This window comes from Mytilus edulis, chromosome 9 (assembly GCF_963676685.1).
Source record: "Mytilus edulis chromosome 9, xbMytEdul2.2, whole genome shotgun sequence".
Taxonomy (NCBI): Eukaryota; Metazoa; Mollusca; class Bivalvia; order Mytilida; family Mytilidae; genus Mytilus; species Mytilus edulis.
This window is the reverse complement of record NC_092352.1, coordinates 71,881,859-71,902,257: the sequence shown is the minus strand read 5'-3', so window position 1 is coordinate 71,902,257 and position 20,399 is coordinate 71,881,859. Positions and strand designations below refer to the sequence as shown.

The window sequence follows — 20,399 nt, the reverse complement described above, 5'->3', positions numbered from 1 at the left end:
TGAAAACAAATGTACGATCAACAATGAACAACGAAAGTTGCATAGCATTACTGCATGTTCATCGGGATTTCAGTGTGAATGTTGACAAAGTAATAGAGAAGTTTGTTTCTGCCCAGACCCGAAGAGCAGATTTTGGACAATTTTGAGTAAATTCTGTATCACAAATATTTGTTGTTTATGTATTGCTATTTTCAGAAGATTTATTAATAGTTTTACATTTATAATTTTTTATCTACATATAGCTCCTCTTTTAACCGTCCTATGACCGAAAACCGAAAGAAAAAAAATTTCTGCATAATATATATATATAGGGTCCCAAAATTTTTCGCCTCGCTCCGCTCGCCGGTTGTTGCTTCCACATCGTTTCTTTCCAGCTACGCCCCTGAAATGTATATTTCAAGAATACAAAAAAACGTTAACTTCCAAAATGTATTTTAATAAAACAAAATTTACGGGAGCAATTTATTTTTAATCAGACGATTGTGACACCATTATTAACAATACTATAAGTAAAAACTTTGCACGGAATGTGCACTTTGATAAGCTGGTGGCGAACAAAATCTTTTCAAGAACATACACACGCTTTATAAATTTATAAACTCAATTCGCCATACCCTGCCTTGAGCGGAGTTATGCTAGATCCACGGGAAGGGTACTATCAAACCGACTCTTCAGGGTACAATTATACAAGTACTAAATGAAGGACGGGTTTGCTTGTATCTTTGCAAAAAGTGCAGCTGCAAGAACAATGCCGCGGTTTGCCAAATGATTGTACTTGACTGTTACATAGTGTATCTATATATGTAAATATGTATATCAATATAAATTAATTTAAAAACTATGTTATAAACTGTTATAATTTTTAAATGTCATGAAGTGTTATGTTTTAAAAATGTCATAAACTGTTATATTTTAAAAATGTAATAAACTGTTATATTTTAAAAATGTAATAAACTGTTATATTTGAATTATTTGTTTTCTTATGTGTTTGTTAACAAAAATATACATGTTTTAACTTTTTTTAAATATCCGTATATATAAATTTACTAGAGATCAACAAAAAATCAACTTTAAAAACAAGCAAAAAAAAATTAAAATGAAAAATCAATTAATAAAAGTAGAAAATACGCTATTACATAGAAGTGAAAAATAAAACAGACAGAAATACAAAATAAACACGACAGTAACAACAAACACAGAACACCAAATACCGTATACATGTTTAATCAGTTTATATATAAGTGGATTATAAACGGGTCAAGGTTGAGTGAACATGAATTTCTATCGATTACACAGGTGACAATCAACTGATTGAGGCGCGTGTCGATAAAACATTAAATAACTTTCTAATTACAAAAGTTATGATTATGAAATTTGAAATTATGAAGTTTTTCAAAGTATATTTCTATATGCCATGTCCTTTGTGGCCGTTGTATCATTCCATCAGGTCCTTAGTGCACATTTTTGTTCTTAGTGCACTAAGGAGGTCCTTTGCGGTATTTCTACGGACCCCAAATATTTGTGCAATGTTGAACATGATAGCCGTCATGAATCCAAATAAGTAATACAGTAGTTGTAATAAAAGTTATATTTTAGTCATGCATAACTGATATTGACGAATTTAGAATAGTTCGTCCATACATCGTTGTTCTTGAAACAATCATTATTAGTATACATGTAAGTTTCCTGACGTATATAGCCATTGAGGATGAGCTCCAGAGTAAGCAGACTAGTAGCGTTTCGTTCATTTGTTTGTTGGGAAAGGAGAGGAAATGCAACCGCTTGTACAGATAAACGACAGAATTACCATACAAGCATTTATAGTCAACACAATCAGAAACAGTTCCCATCGTTAGACGGGGAATATGAAGGCTTTCAAGAATGAACAAGTGACATGTCTAACTTGAACAGTTAGAAAACGGACTATCGACATCGACCGCTTGTTCTTGATATTTGAAATTGTATGCATATATACGTATACGTTTATGATAGTGATGAGTTCTTGTGTCTGACAAAAACTAAATTCCTTCATGGTTATATCTTGCCATACGTTTATATTGGTTTGTAAGGTGATTACTCAAAATCGTTATTTGAAAATCCTGTTTGTGAGATGTATATTCATTTCAATACAGAAATTTCGTCTATATATTTCACAAGTGTATAACACGGAGAAGCTCTGAAGGTCCATTACTCCCATTTTGTTTGGGTGTGAACCATCGATGTTGACAGCAATATCAAAGAATAAGATGATGATGGTAGAAAGAACTATGGGCGTCATGTGGTAAATATTAATTACATGCATATCGGACAATGAGTTGTCAATCTGTATGAAAAGATTTCCAATACAACCATATTATTGAGAAGGAATGTTTACATGTTATACTCTCGTACACAGTTAGTATTACAGGGTTCTTGTGGCGTTCACCTTAGACACACATCTTTTTAACGATGTTTAAAAAAAAGACCGAACCAATTTAATGTCATATTTCCCTATTTTTTAAATATAACTAAAAGTCTTTCATCTGACAAGAATACCCCTATTTAGCGGACAAGTAATTTATTCTTTTTTCTGTTATTGAATACCAAGAAAGAAAAAAATCACGAAATTGATTTGTAACTTTGATACTCAAAACTTTCCCAGCAATATATTCACATCCCTTCGGGATAACTAGTCTTTGTCCAGTGGCATATATAACAATTGTGATGACGAATTCCTTCCTTTGTTCGGGAACAATCTTATTGAATTATAAATCTGTGATTTTAATATGTCCACAACTTCAATGAACCAAAGCAAAAGTTATACATCGACCTGTATTTAAATTAAATTGGTTCTCTTCTTCTTCTGGTATACAATAGTCTATTGACATTCGATGATTACATACTGTTGGCATACGTGGACTAGTCTATTTACAACACTTTTACCCCTATTTATTCAAAATATATTTTTTTTCTTATGTTCAATGTATACATAAAATTGAGAAAGGAAATGGTGAATATGTCAAAGCGACAACCACCCGACCATAGAGCAAACAACAACCGAAGGCAACCAATGGGTCTTCAATGTAACGAGAATTCCCGCACCCGTAGGTGTCCTTCAGCTGGCCCCTAAAAATATGCATAATAGTACAGTGATAATGGACGTCATACTAAACTCCGAATTATACACAAGAAACTAAAATTTAAAAGCATACAAGACTAACAAAGGCCAGAGGCTCCTGACTTGGGACAGGCGCAAAATTGCTGCGGGGTTAAACATGTTTATGAGATCTCAACCCTCCCCCTATACCTCTAGCCAATGTAGAAACGTAAAAGAATAACAATACGCACATCTAAATTCAGTTCAAGAGAAGTCCGAGTCCGATGTCAAAAGATGTAACAAAAGAAAATAAATAAAATGACAATAATACATAAATAACAACAGACTACTCGCAGTTAACTGACATGCAAGCTCCAGACCTAAATTAAACTGATTAAAAGATTATGTCTTCATCATATGAATATCAGGTACATGTATATATTTTAAATTGCGCTATAGTACCGTAACTTTCTATCCAGTCGCATAAACGAATCGTCGGCAAGTACGTACATTTTTTTAAATCAATATTTATGGTATGTTCCAATCTGTCCTTCACTTTTGACAATGAGTATATATTATATTTTCCCAAATTCACCCTTGGAAAAAATATTTAAATAGATTTTAATTTCATCAAATCTTATTTTTTGGGCATTATTTATATTTTTATGAATAATATTCTTTACACCAGAAATGTTATTTATAAACAGGCGTATGAGTTTGGTAATGACAAGTAAGACAGAGTTGTATATTATACATCTGATAGTTCAAAATGGAAAGTTAAATGTTATCAGCCGTGTACACTGATCAATACCTGCAGAAGTGAAACGATGCGTGAACTTGCAAGCCCGACAGGAAATCGCTTGAATACCTGGACGTGTCACCTCACACCCCTCACAATACCTTTGGAAGTAATACCTTTAGCCATGCTGGTGATCAGAAGAGGGAAGATCAAAATTTATTTGAAAACAGTTTATTACTTTAAAGAATTATGAACAAATTAGATTTTCGAAAACAATTATCACGGAACACTTATTTATGATTTCAACTTTGACTTTTCACCTAATTCCAATATCAAGTTTAGAAACAACAGACCATGGTAATTTAAAGAATATTGTCCGTATCAAGTTAGTTAGTCGGATAAAACAACCGTACGATTGACAAGATATCGACACGCAATTACGACTACATCGGTTACTGTAGTTTTGTTTCTTTGTGGTTTATAAACACTGGACACTTTTAATTTGCAAAACACTCATTTGCAAATCCGCCGCCGCCTCAAACAAGAGCTACAATATCATGTATATAACCAAAATGTGCAGAATTACATGGGATTCAATAATTTCATTGGTTTTCTACAGTTACTTTCATATTTATTTTGCAATTTGAATTATAAAAACATGGGATTTTCAATATCCCATGGGACAGGGCAAAATCCCATGGGATTTTTTTTGTCCCATGGGATTATTGTAGTCCCATGGGATATTTGTTGTCCCATGGGACAAAAAAAATCCCATGGGATTTTTATTATCCCATGGGATTTTTAATATCCCATGGGACAAATTAAAATCCTATGGGATTCTAATTGTAAATATATAGATATAAATAAACAGTAATGTGTATGTTACAATGTATTCTATTTGGTAGTAAATTATTATAAGATGAATCTTTTTAATTGAATATCTTTTTTTCTTGGGAAATGTTAATTTAGCATATTGTTCTTTAACTGTTCAAAACTAAACTTTTAAACAACAAAGCAGATAATGTAAGTATCAATATATGTTTATTCATGAATTATAGAATACTTTCTTGAAACACAATTATTTGCCATTTGAAATCAATAAAAACTCTATTGTTAGGCTTAACATACTAGTAGCTATTTAAGTAAATCTATTTTTTTCACAATATCCCTCAACACAAAACATTAATAGTTTCTTATCATCCAGCATTGTTTGATGGTATAGTCCACTTTTTGGACATTCAGCACAGAACTTTGACATTATTGTGGTTTCAATATTTTTTTGAATTTAAAAGAACTTCAAATCATTGACTGAGTGATGAAAATAATAACTGATCCAACTTTTTTCTTTGAATTTATTCTGGTCTTGTTTCTATGTTTTCTCCATTTATTTTAGGTGGTGAATTTCAATCCTTCTGAAAAAGAACCAATAAAATCTAAAGTAATGGATTATACAAAATTATTTTCATACATGTAGCAATAATATGATTTTCAATAAAAATAGCTATGCGTATGGATTTTACTGATTGTTAAAGGTTGTCCAGTGTCATCAGTTGCTAACGGCCTACATCCTTTGGTCTCTGATGGAGGGTTGTCAAATTAGCAATATACCACATCTTCCTATTCTAATACCATATAACAATCAATTAATTTATTCTTCTTTATAAAATTTGGGTATTTTCCCAAGTTATATACATAATATATATATATATATACTGTAAATTCGGAATTAATGCAATTTTTTTTTTATTGCGAAAAATGCAACGGAGTTGTAAACGCAATAATTTAAACTCGTATTATGAAATATTTTATATGGATTAAACAGGATTTTTCAAAATCGTAAAATATAAAATCGCATTTAAGTCTAAAATGACAGAATCACAATAATAAATGCACGCAATAATTTATGAATTTTACAGTATAAAGATCAATGTTAAAAGTTAAAACTTTAGACAACTATAATAACATTCCATTATTCACAAGAATTTGCAATATATTATACAAAATGCAGACAACAGAAACAATATTTCTTTAAGCTTTTGAAGTTCAGACAGATTTCAATTTGTGTTTTATTTCAATGAAAAAATACCTTGAACATATTGGAAATTATAACATTGATACAAACAAAATATGTATGTTTTATCCTTTTTTTTTGTGTTGTTGGCTTGCTGTCTCATTTTAATATACATTTAAACATACATCAATAATCTTCTTCTTTATTAAAAGTAACAAGAGGCTCTCAAGAGCCTGAATCGCTCACCTTAATTCTTTTGGTTAAATCTCTCATCAATGATTATTTTGGCTTTTCAATTTATTTAAATGTTTTTTGGATCGTCCTATTTTCTTCAAAAGCCAAAAAAAATAATCATTTTCTCCTATGTTCTATTTTAGTCATAGGAGCTATGTTTCTTGACATACAAGGAAATAAAATATAAAATTTATACTAGATACTCTGAAACTCATTTAGCCTAAGTTTGGCTGAAATTGAAACAGCAGTTTCAAAGGAGAAGATTTTTTAAAGTAAGTCAACATGATGAACAAATTGTGAAAAAAGTCTTTAAAGGGCAATAACTCCTTAAGGGGTCAATTGACAATTTTGGTCAAATTGACTTAATTGAAGATCTTACTTTGCTGAACATTATTGCTGTTTACAGTTTATTTCTATCTATAATTATATTCAAGATAATAAACAAAAACAGCAAAATTTCCTTAAAATTATCAATTCAGGGGCAGCAACCCAACAACAGGTTGTCTGATTCATCTGAAAATTTCAGGGCAGATAGAAATTGACCTGATAAACAATATTACCCACGTCAGATTTGCTCTAAATGCTTTGGTTTTTGAGTTATAAGCCAAAAACTGCATTTGACCCCTATGTTCTATTTTTAGCAATGGCGACCATGTTTGTTGATAGATCATAACTTCGGATACAATTTACAAACTAGATACCCTAAGGAACATTCAATTAAAGTTTGGAAGTATTTGGCCCAGTAGTTTCAGAGGAGAAGATTTTTGTAAAAGATTACTAAGATTTACGAAAAATGGTTAAAAATTGACTATAAAGGGCAATAACTCCTAAAGGGGTCAACTGACCATTTCCGTCATGTTGACTTATTTGTAAATCTTACTTTGCTGAACATTATTCCTGTTTACAGTTTATCTCTATCTATAATAATATTCAAGATAATAACCAAAAACAGCAAAATTTCCTTAAAATTACCAATTCAGGGGCAGCAACCCAACAACAGGTTGTCTGATTCATCTGAAAATTTCAGGGCAGATAGATCTTGACCTGATAAACAATATTCCCCACGTCAGATTTGCTCTAAATGCTTTGGTTTTTGAGTTATAAGCCAAAAACTGCATTTGACCCCTATGTTCTATTTTTAGCAATGGCGACCATGTTTGTTGATAGATCATAACTTCGGATACAATTTACAAACTAGATACCCTAAGGAACATTCAATTAAAGTTTGGAAGTATTTGGCCCAGTAGTTTCAGAGGAGAAGATTTTTGTAAAAGATTACTAAGATTTACGAAAAATGGTTAAAAATTGACTATAAAGGGCAATAACTCCTAAAGGGGTCAACTGACCATTTCCGTCATGTTGACTTATTTGTAAATCTTACTTTGCTGAACATTATTCCTGTTTACAGTTTATCTCTATCTATAATAATATTCAAGATAATAACCAAAAACAGCAAAATTTCCTTAAAATTACCAATTCAGGGGCAGCAACCCAACAACGGGTTGTCTGATTCATCTGAAAATTTCAGGGCAGATAGATCTTGACCTGATAAACAATATTCCCCACGTCAGATTTGCTCTAAATGCTTTGGTTTTTGAGTTATAAGCCAAAAACTGCATTTGACCCCTATGTTCTATTTTTAGCAATGGCGACCATGTTTGTTGATAGATCAAAACTTCGGATACAATTTATAAATTAGATACCCTAAGGAACATTCAGTTAAAGTTTGAAAGTATTTGGCCCAGTAGTTTTAGAGAAGATTCTTGAAATAGTTTACGACGACAGACGACGACAGACGACGGACGACGACGGACGCCAAGTGATGGCATAAGCTCACTTGTCCCTTCGGGACAGGTGAGCTAAAAATGGGATATTTTTGATTTTGATATCCCAAAATATTATAGTTCTATCACATAACTTATTACCAAGTTCAAAAACACCAATGTGTTTGATATTAATTTTAAGACATGTATAAATGTTCCAGACCATATCAGTATTCAGATCTTACTTTTATGGTCCAGAACTTACAGTCCCACCATATGTGTACAGTCAGACCATTTAAGTATACTTGTACTGTTTGGTACCAGCTCAACCAAACCTGTGTTTTTATTTTAACTGCAATTAAACTTTTTGTATTAATCTATTAAAGATTTCAGTTATGTTGATCTGTACTGTACATTTGTTTGTAATAAACTTGACCAACTTCTTAAAATTGGGCAGACTGTATGCGTACAGTCCAAATACTTGTTTGTTCTGGAACCTAAACATGATTTACAAGCATTTGGCAGGATGTCATGCTAAAATCCCATTAATATTAGTACTAAATTTTGAGTATATACATGTAAATCCACAAGTTACTTACTGAAATTCATGGTGAACACTCACCAAAAACTTACAATTTAGAGGAAAGACTGGAAAGATGAATGCACTAACACTATCAAAACAGAGCATAAAACTTACCGAAAAACAAGATGTTTTACATTTATCCAGGAGCAGGATAATTGAAAAGTTGTTTTTTTCTTTCTCTGCTGTCCATCATATAACCTTTGAATTCATTCATGCAAACTATGAAAATCTGCAAAGGTAAGACCTAGAACCTCAACTTATCCACATTTTGAATTTTGAACTGCATACTTGTCCTTTTCATCTTGCTGACAACCTAAACATAAAAAAATGATAAAAACATAATTCTAGATTGAATTTGTGTTTTTATTTTTGTTGGTACATGTACAAACAATTTTCCCAACTTTAAAACGAAAACATCATCACCAAAGAGGAGGTCATACTAACCTCCGAAATATTTAAACAAACCGAAATTATTACTTGATTAAGATCTTGTCGTAAATTAATGGCATAGATACTCTTATTTTTGAAAACTTGATGTCTATTGCATACTTATATTCCTTTGTACGAGAGTATGCATATTAAGATGGACTCCATGGACTTTAATGTAAGCATGATTAATTTTACAGTCACTGACAGTTTTTCAGCTCTATGTGTACATTTTGAGAGAATCTTGCAATACTGTATATTCTGATATTCAGAACTTATTGTGAGGTTTTTATTAATACAACTGAAAGCTGTATCTTGTTTTCATTTCTGATACATATTTATGAGCTGAAGACCAGTGCCGAATTTTTCTCACTGCATTGAAGACCCATAGGTGACCTTCGGCCGTTGTCTGCTCTTTGATTGGGTTGTTGTCTCTTTGTCAAATTCCCAGTTTCCACTTCCCATTTTATATCATGTATGCTGATTTTTCTTAAATTACAATATTCAATCATGCAATTTTGTCTATTATTGAAAATACGATAAGCAAAAATAAATGCACAAAAAATTTAACATTGTTATATATATGTAAAAGACTTTTTTTTTTTTAAATTCAAAACAGTTGCCTACACTGTTAATTTCCTTGTTTGATTTCATATTTTTAAAGCCTTTATAGCTAGCTAGATGGTATGCCGGGGCGGATCCAGCCATTTTAAAAAGGGGGGTTCCCAACCCAAGACAAAGGGGATGATCCTATATTCATTTGATTTGTTTTATTGTCTCATACAAGAATATATATGGTTTGACGGTGGGGATCAGGGATCCTGAATTTTTTTCACCTAACCACTGGATGACAGGGGATCTCAACCATTTAAAAGTTTCTCAAACATGTGGGGGTGGGGGTGAACCCCATGGACTCTCCCTATATTTCCTTTGATTTGTTTTATTGTTCTATACAAGAATATATAAATATGGTTTAGGGGTGGGGATCTTGACCGTTTACAAGTTTTCAAACTAGAGGGGGTGGGACTTCACTTTTATTTTATTTCATTAAATTAATTTTATTGTCCCCGACAAGAATATATATGGTTTAGGGGTGGGGATCTGGATCGTTCACAAGATAATAGCACATTCTCAAATTGAACAGAGTGGGGTAACCCCCAAAGACCTCCTTTTAATTTCATTTGATTTGTTTTATCGTCCCATTCAAGAATATATATGGTTTAGGGATGGGGATCTGGTTGAGGGATCTGGACCGTTTACAAGATAATAGCATATTCTCAAATTGAAAGGGGTGGGGATTATCTCCCATGGACTCACCCTCCCTTCTTTCTTCCCCCCGAAATACCTTTTAATAAGCCCCAATGCACAGATAGTTCACAGTATTTTCCCTTGATTTACACTAAAGAATATACACTATACAGGTGTAATTTTTTTTTTAAAAGATAATACAACTGAAGACCACCATGACCACAGTGGTGGATCCAGAATTTTTCATAAGTGGGGCCCACCGACTGCCTAAGAGGGGCCTGCTCCTGCCATGACTCAGTGATTCCATATATAATCAACCAATTCTTTTCCCAAACAGGGGGCCCTGAACTCCTGATTCCCCCTTTTTTTCCTCATTTCAATCACCCTGATATAAATTTAGTTTTATCACTTACAATAGGAATGGTTTGAATTCCCCAATAATTCTTATATACCATTAATATCAACATATTTCATTTTTGATAAATGAAAGGCAAAAGTTTTCTATGGGTAGAAATGGATAGTGGGAAGCTTTCAGATTCACACCATGCCGGTGGCTGTGTTCAAAACTTCAAAGTGCTGGGTTTTTATGACCCTCGTTGTTTGCGGACTAACTATGTAGGCCAGTGGTGGATAATAGTGTGCGTGCATTAATCTTCTATACCTTCTTAATCAATATATTCAAATACTGACGGCAAGTGTTGTAATGATGTATCAATGTCTTTTTGAAATTACCGTGCTATTTACATGTGGGATCGAGAATGCAGGGGAAAGAAACTTGTCAATTATGTTTATTTCTAAGCCAAAATAAAATGAGCCGCCGTAAAATTAACCTTGGGTATTAAATAACAGTGCATGCAAGGCTCGTCTCGGAGGGGTGTCTTTTTTTCTGTCTTCTTTTTATGCCCCACCTACGATAGTAGAGGGGCATTATTTTTTCTGGTCTGTGCCTCCGTTCGTTCGTCCGTTCGTTCGTCCTGTTTCAGGTTAAAGTTTTTGGTCGAGGTAGTTTTTGATGAAGTTGAAGTCCAATCAACCTGAAACTTAGTACATATGTTCCTTATGGTATGATCTTTCTAATTTTAATGTCAAATTAGAGTTCTTATCCCAATTTCACGGTCCACTGAACATAGAAAATGATAGTGCGAGTGGGGCATCCGTGTACTGGGGACACATTCTTGTTTTAGTTATATTTTTAATAACTTACACTTTTTTCCATTATTCTCTTTCTTTCACTATTCTTTATTCCTTTTTTTTCTTTGTCCTTTGTTCTCTATTCTGTTAATTCACATCCATACCCTCTTATGTGTATGTGGACTTACTGTAGTTTATTTTTTAGTTCTGGCAGAGATATTAGATTCAATATATTTTTTTCTGGTTCTGGTATTATGCGATAAGTCAATTTCTTTTTCATGCAGTGTCATGAAATATAATGGTTTTATGCATATCAGCCAAGATTGTGCGCAACATTTTAATAAACAATTCAACACTATATACACGTTATGTGAATTTTATTAAAATCGATGAAGAACATGAATTTGGCAGCTAGTGCCCCTTAAACAGGTAAAGTTCAATTAACAAATTCTGATCTACTGGCATTCAACACCAAATTACTTACTTGCTGTATATTGATAAATGTGATTGATAAATGTGATTGTATATTGTCAATACCTCAACATCGAGAATACGTCATGTGAGGTGTTGGTCGCTACGTTTGATACGGGGTCAAAGGTTGCGGCTTCGAGACAGAGAAAAACATCCAGGTAAAAAGTGTAGAATTTTGTTTTTGAAAATTTGAGTTGTAAATTTTCCTAAAAAGTACTTAATTCCGTTCATCTAATTGTAAATTTTCCTAAAAAAAAGTACTTATTTCCGTTCATCTATTATGGGTATAAACTAAACTGAACAAGAAAAGTATTAGTAAACAGACAGAAAGTCCGACGTTGAATTAATTATTTTACAATTAATTGTTTAAATCTTTGAGAGAATGTTTTAGGCGAATTTTCTTTAATTACAGATAAATGTATTTTAGTTTCAGGAAATGATTTATTCTTCGGGTACGTCTAAACAACCGCTCAGGACATACAAAATGCACTCAGGACATACAAAGTGCACTCAGGACCCATTACCGTAATCATATCTGCACACATGATGGAAGTTTATATTCGTTATACGCTTCTTATTTTAGAGTTAAATTTTGGAAGAAGTTGAAATCGCAGGGGCGTATCCAGCCAATTTAAAAAGGGGGGTCCTAACCCAGGGCAAAAAAAGGGGGGGTTCAACTACATGTCCCCATTCAAATGCATTGATCGGCCAAAAAAAGGGGGGGTTCCAACCCCCCCCGGAACCCCCCTCTGGATCCGCGCCTGAATCGAACTTAGATAGATATGTTAATTCTTATAAAATAATGAGGGCACGTGTCACTGATTACACAACTACTGAGCCATGAATTATCCAATCAACAAAATTGATTGGATTATCTTTATTGTTTTTTAGGAATTGTATTGTTTAGTTCAGTTTTACCTTTAACATGAATTTGCATATAGAAAAAATAAAACATATATCTCATTCGATGTGCTTTTTCAGTTTATTTTTCATGATGACGAGTAAATTAATTTGTTGTGTTTTGCAGTTCACGAATAAAGAAAATTATTTTATAGTTGCGTTTTTTTTTCTGTAACAAGTTCGATTTTTGTTTTTCAGTGTGATTCTTTTCTCTATCTCTCTCTCTAAATCAAGTTTTTAAACAAACACAATGTTGACTGAATATCAAATTTTATTACATTTGTATATCTTTATTCTCAACAAACCATTATACAAGAGAAGACAATTATGTACAATATTCAGTTTAACCTTAACGGAAATCTGTGCACGAAGACTTAGTCGTGGTTTGAACGGATTTCGTGTCAATAAACTGTCTTCGAAATAGTCTTTCTTTGTTAATGTTTGTGTCATTTTGGTCTTTTGTGGATAGTTGTCTCATTAGCAATCATACCACATCTTCTTTTTTAAAATTTCTCGCTACTACAATCTAACTTACATATTTTTTAGAAATAATTATACCCAAAATATCATAATTTTCAAAAAACGGAGACGAAAACGGAGACAAGTTCATTTTCAGAATTTATTTTCGCATTGAAATTCGTTACAGGCTTGTGAAACTGGACAAAACGACTTTAATTAGAGAAAAAAAACTTAATAAAAACGGATTTCTTAAAATATTCGTATAACTCAAAAATAAAATTCCTGGACAAGTTCGATAAAAATGAGAAACAAGTTGCTTTCTTTAAAAAAAAGAAATGCAATCGTAAACCCAAATGTTTGGCATTATATATATATTAGGTATCATTAGTGGTCAATCCTATGCACCTTTGAGGCAGGCGGGATATTTTTGTAGATCTTGTACAGCTCAAACTAATGGGAGTAGTTCCTGTACTTCTATGTCTAGTCCCATGTTGCATGGTTGGAGAGGGTGTAATATCTTCTGTAGGTTTGATGAAGTTTCACCCGTATCGGACTTCTCCTGAATAAAAGCTTTAAGGCGACGAGTATTTTTGTATATGCAATGTGCCCTTAACGTGTCTCAAACTTATCTGTAGCGTTTTCAACGCTCGTGTAGCGTGTATATTATGTGCGTGCAGTTTACAGGTATACGCTTGACAAACGCATGAGCTGAATGAAAATTTTTATGTTCCATTCAAATTTTCCTGAAGTAAAAGCGTTCACCAAGCGTATACCTTTGCATTTCGACGTACTTCAAACTTATGGAACGCGGGTTTAAACGCTTGCGTAGCGTTCCTCTGGTGAGCAACTAAGTTACGCATACGATGATACGGACTTTGTTAATTTTCTTTTTTGACTGATTGTTTTACATTGTCATTTCGGGGCCTTTTATAGCCGACTATGCGGTACGTGCTTTGCCTGTTGTTGAAGGCCGTACGGGGACCCATAGTTTGTATTTTTGTGTTATTTTGGTTTCTTGTAGATAGTTGTCTCGTTGACACCAAACCATATCTTCTTTTTTATATTCGATATCTTATTAGCCGACCTGGTTAAGTCTGCTAAAAATGCATGCATGATTCATTTTAGGTTATCAGTCGTAATTAAAGTGGCACATTTAATTCGTTGTTTCATTGCTTGAAGTATCATTTCTTACATCTGCACGGTCAAATGTGTATTTTTTTAAAATAAATTTTAGATTTAGATTTCAGTCATGATTATTTTTTCCCCCTTCATATTGAATATCTATACTTATCAGTCGCATTTTGAAAAATCCTCGTTTTTACACCTATTTGAGGCACGTATCTATGATTATATTTCCATGTCCGTGGTCTATCCTAGACGTAAAATTTCAAAAAGTGCTCATACTTTTTTTAAAGATTTTATTTTTAATTGTTCTCGTTCAAAATATTTTATTTTTTCATATTCAATAACTATTTAATTTGATTTTTAATAACCATTTTTCTTTTCTTAAAGTTGCAATATTTAACCAAAAAAAATAACTGTAATTTAATCATATGCAAGAAAGACTTTCAGTATAAAAAAATAAATAGCTTGCTTTTTACAACATGTACATCTTTACTATAAACGTAAAATCTAAAATAAAATGCTACTAAAACTCTTTCTAAAGATTTTATTTTTAATTATTCTCGTTCAGAATATAAAGCGCATTGTTTACATGAAATCTTATCTCATATCTAAACACAGCTGGTTACATCGTTTGACTAATTAAAATACTACGCATGTAGGTTAATATTAGCAGCTTGTAATCGTGTGCAAGAAAATATTATATCATAATAAATTTCAGATCATACGTAAAATATCTCTATAGCAACTTAAGATGCTAATGCATATTCAACAGATTAGTAAGCTATTGCGCATGCATTTGAAAGGTGGTCATAGATATTGCGCATGTATTTGAAAGGTGGTCATAGAAAGAACAGAAGTGTTCCGAATAACATCCGGTGTTCCGAAAGACTACATCACTCGTCCAATATATACTGCGTAAACCCTCAGGGGTTTACGCAATAACATCTACTACATGTATATGAGTTTGATTGTTTGAAAAGTACGGTTTTTACCGTTTAGAACGGATTCCATATACAAAAATTTAATTAATATAAATTCTTTTAAAGTATGAACATTTATAATTATTTCCCTTTTCAAACTCGTGCAAAGAATTAATTACTGGTCCAGGACATGATAATAAAATTAAGAATAAAACTTAAAAATTTATGGAACGAAATTTTAATAAAAGACGAAAATCTTAAAACATCGTGATATTCATTCTAGACGTCACAATATTACTTCCCGCATGGTCACACTGTACTAACAACACAATGTATAAAACAACAATAAAGATAATCCAATTAATTTTGTTGATTGGATAATTCATGGCTCAGTAGTTGTGTAATCAGTGACACGTGCCCTTAATTATTATTTCCTAAGAATTACAAATTCTACCAAATTTAACTCTAAAATAAGAAGCGTATAAAGAATATATGCATCCATCCTGTGTGCGATGACTATAAAGGGTCCTGAGTGCACTTCGTATGTCATGAGTGCAATCAGGAGGTCCTTCAAGCGGTGTTTAGACGTACCGTTATTCTTCTGGAAGCTTCAATTTTTTCTTATCAATAACTTTTACACAATGAGACATTTTTTTTTTGACAGCATGAACCCCAGTTAATGAGCAAACACAAATTAAGAACGAAAATCGTTTACAATTAAATTTTATAGAAGGAAAAAAGGGGGGGGGGGGTAATAAACAAATTTTATTTACGCTCACATACTTTTAAACAGATTTGCATATGTAAGCTCTCTATAGTTAATGTTAAATTATTTCAGGAGTTTTGAAAAAAAGAATATTATATACAGTTTAATTTCGACTAAAATAGTGATTCTTTTTATAGATTTGGTACCTCAGTTTCGACTCAACATTTCATTTTGAATTGTTAGATGGCAAACTCTTTAGGCGAATATTGTATCTGTTCTTTATTTAATTATGGTGATATTGGCGATAATATTCATTATAACAAGGCCTTGTACAAATCCTTGATTATAGAATGTTTGGTAATATAAAAAGACGAAAGTAGACAAACCCTAATTATGCAGGGTTTCACAAGTTGATCTCCAAGCGGCCCACATTTAACATATAATAAGATCTATATTTTTCAACGTTTTCAAAATGAAATAACTTGAATTGAAAATTTCCCAACTGTGAAAATTTGTTATTTCTAAACGTCTTTAATTATTATTTTGGAAAAAAAAAATTATTTAGCATATTCATATATTTTCCGAGGAAACCTTTTTTTTGCAAAGTTTACTTCTATATGTTTTTAACCATCACCAGCGACTTTTATATTCTCTGCCATCACCAATTAGTCCAAATATTAAAGATCAATTGCCCAAATTCAAATGATGATTGGTATATCGTATTGAATATGACCATCGGTCATCCGTGACGTATCCCAAATAACGACGCATGCCGATAGATAGATCATAGTTTATTAATTAGCGTCTCGCAATTTAAATTTCATCAAGGGGACTTAATTAAACCAGTTACTATACAAATCTTGAAAAAACGATGTACATGTACTTTTTAATATTTTTAAAACAAATTACGAAAACGTTTAGTGTAAAAATCACCGAATATAAATGTTTCTTTCTTGCAGGTTTTGGCATTTGTAAATAACATTAACGTTTTGGAATTCTAATGCAAAAGACAGTCGATTCAAACTGAAATAACTTCTTTAAAGATGGTTTGATTTTTTCAGAGACACATGTATTATATATGTCTCAATACATGTATTATATGTCTCTGATTTTATCAAAACAAAAATTACAAAATTATAAAATATGTTAGTTATCGAATGTATACCCTGAACTCTTACTATTATATATACATGTCCTAAGTTACTTAATGTCCTGTGTGCAACCAGGAGATCCTGAACGGTTTTTAAACGTACCATTATTTTATATGCATATATTCAAAGCTGTTCTTAATTACATGCATACTAGGTATCAGTGGCGGATCCAGGGGGAGGGTTTCGGGGGTTGGAACCACCCCTTTTTTTGAACGATCAATGTATTTGAATGGGGACATATGGTTGGAACCACCCCCTCCCCCTTTTGTCCTGGGTTGAGACCCCCTTCTTTTCAAATGGCTGGCTCCGCCGCAGAGGTATATTTATATATATATGTGTGTACCAGCCCCCCTCCTAAATCTTGGGAAACAAATGGTAGATTATATAGGGAATCACGGAAGCATGACTGGACGTGACCCCTCTAAGGCAGTCAATGAGTCCCCACTTATGAAAATTTCTGGATCAACCATTGCTTAGTTCTAGTTATCTTAGGTCCTAGTGTGAAATAATGCCAATAGGTCTTTTAAAACACATCTTTATTCATACATGTATATATACGTTTTCTCACGGATTTGTTCATGCAATATTGGAATTGTGTTTACTCAATGCGCAATTACTGAAGTTTATATTTGCTACTTTTCTTCTTAATTTCATATAATTTTTTTTTTTGATTTTTTTTCGTCGAAAAATTAGTGGTGTTGAAATAGGGAATGGACACAGATACCTTATCACATTTAACCAAAGAAATGTTGTATAATGTCACCAATCTGTATTACACGTAGACAGGATGTTCTCTAGAAAACTATACGTTATACACACCCGAGAATACACGCACTGTCGTAATGGAAAATTACTGTATGTTATAGTTACCTGTAATCAGCTTTGCAACACCATGTCATGACAGTTCAAAAAGATTTTCTTCAAATCAAATTGGAATATTCATTTTTTCTGTAAAATTTAAAACTTTAAAAAGTAGACTTTGACAAAATTATGAAATAGAAAGAATTGAACAATTTAAAATCGTATTTTAACAAAGATTTAGATATAATTTTACAACGATCCTTAAAAATTTAAATAACCAAACAAACGTTGAATCAAACGATATGAACCTACGCAGTTTTATATTAAAATACTGACACACACCAGTTTGCCATCTCAGTATGCAAGGCAAGGGTGCTTGGTGAGGTGCTGGAACTTGATGTACATGTATCATTAAGTTAATACAGTTCTGTTAGTATTGACTGCCTTTTTACAGAGACTTTCTATTCTTACTGTTATCAGTTAGTATAGACGGTTCCTGGCTTAGAATGATTCTCTGCTCAGCAAATGGTGCGTAATTAGCATTTGAATCAAATTTCTTGTAGAAGTAAAAAACACAAATTAATGTATTTGACAACTTTATTCAGGAGCACAGTCTATATTATCCGGCGTAAATAACTTCGAGATTTATGTGGAAGTTTACTCTGCTGCTCGATCTATGCTAATCGATGTTCCAGTATATTTCATATTTATATTTATTCGTGAGGCCTCGTCATCGTTTATATTCACTAAAAGCACAGTCGCCTAAATATTTTATATGGCGAAAAAATTGCGAAAATTGGGGGAAATAATATATTTTTAGTAGCATTATTATTTTAGAATCTTAAGAGGTTGCTTGCAAATTTAACTCTAAAATGAGAAGTGTATGACGATCTATAACGAATATATACATCCATCATGTGTGCAGATACGACGGCGACTATATAGGGTCTGCCATGAGTGCACTTTCAGTGGCGTAGCCAGGCCATTTTTAAGTGTACGCCCGAACCTCACCAAAGTCCCTCGGAAGCTCATGCGTTATAAAAAAAGCTATACAATTTCTGTCAAAACAAACTCAACATACTTTGGGGACTTTTTTGCTTATTTACTTATGTTTAATGTATTCATTGTGTCAATTTGAAGTCTCCGAGTGGTTATTTATTTCTAGATGAAACGGTCCTATCCAGTTACTGGATTAAAGACGTGTTTGAAAGGGTATCACAGTCAGTTGATAAAAAAAATCAAAATTTTACGCAGTAAAACAGCAAGACTTCGTTTTAATATAACCATTATCTGCTCATGAATTATTTTGACTTTAATTCCCCTACTTTTATGTCCAAATTTCGTTAAATTATAACGAAAACACGAAATGTTATCGATATATGGTCAGGTGTAAAATAAAAATGCAAAACCAATATCGTTTTTCAGCTTCATTAGTTATACTATCCAAAGAAAACTTTAATAACAAGTACATCATGTAACATTGTCAAACACAATCAAAGTAACTAAACATTTATAAATATTGGGAATAAGTTAAATAAGTTACAATAACAATATTATACTAGTCACTGCATATGCTAGAACCAGCAAGCTGAAGGATCGACAACCAATGTCTAAATAACAAAATAACTTTGTAATGAATACAAAGTCAGTATTCGACTAGTACAGAAAAGACATTTTCCTGTTTTTGCGTGATGCAAAAGTTTCTATAACTCTCTCTACATTAATTGGAAGTTCTCGGTGAATATGCATTAGCCCCAATGCGGATAGTCTCTCCTGGTGCATAGTAGTGCGTAAGTATGTCTTTATCCTACGCAAAACACTGAAGGATCTTTCCGCAGTAGCTGTCGCAACGGGCATGGTAATGAGTACGGTGAGAATGTTCCAAATACATGGATATAAAGCTTTCGTTGTCATGTTAAGAGTTTCACACAGAGAAGAAGGTTTCTGTGCAGATATACTCCAACGGATGACCCAGCGATCAACCTCGGTTTTAAAGAAGTTCAAATCTCCAGGAATGTCAGTCCTGTACGCTGTAAATAATTCAGCAACTTTAGCATCTGTGATTTGATTTTTGGTGGCTTGTGAAGGTAACAGGCATTTGGCTTGAAATCTGGGCTCTGTCACAATAAGTCTCTGTTGTAGTTCATTAATAAGATGGTCTAAAAAAAACATAGTAAAGTACCCTTCGCCAATAATCAGAAACACTATCTGCAGGAACATTGGCACGGTTTTGCTGGCGACCGACTCGTCTTGGACATGATGGTTCAATATCATGCTCATTTGCAATGTTTTTTGCTTCTTCAAACAAAGATTCCCATATTGTGTCATCTTGTCTCATCTGTTCAAGCTGCAATATCACAACTCGACATTCATCTATAGCTGATAACATGTCACAAGATATATCCTGTAGAAAATATGACAGATGAACAACACAGTTGAGGATATGCTGACAGACAACTAAGCACACGATAAAATCAAACCGGAGAATAGCAGCTCTAAACATCCCAGCTTTATCATCACGATTATTCCGAAGATGCTCCAATGAATCTACAACTACTGGAAAAGCGTGTTTGGATGTTGTTAGAGCATCAGATCTGCTAAACCATCTTGTTTCACACAGCTTCTTTAACTTTGTTTTTTTATCCATTGCCTCCC

General features: G+C 32.8%; 1 long non-coding RNA gene across 1 annotated transcript; it reads right to left on the bottom strand.

Annotated features, from left to right (window-relative positions):
- Nucleotides 1–4,837: 4,837 nt before the first annotated feature.
- Nucleotides 4,838–10,831, bottom strand: LOC139488951 (uncharacterized). Its single transcript, XR_011656120.1, has 3 exons — nucleotides 10,742–10,831; nucleotides 8,521–8,719; nucleotides 4,838–5,227 (listed from the first exon to the last, which is right to left on the bottom strand). It is a non-coding gene; the product is annotated as an uncharacterized lncRNA (long non-coding RNA).
- Nucleotides 10,832–20,399: the final 9,568 nt, after the last annotated feature.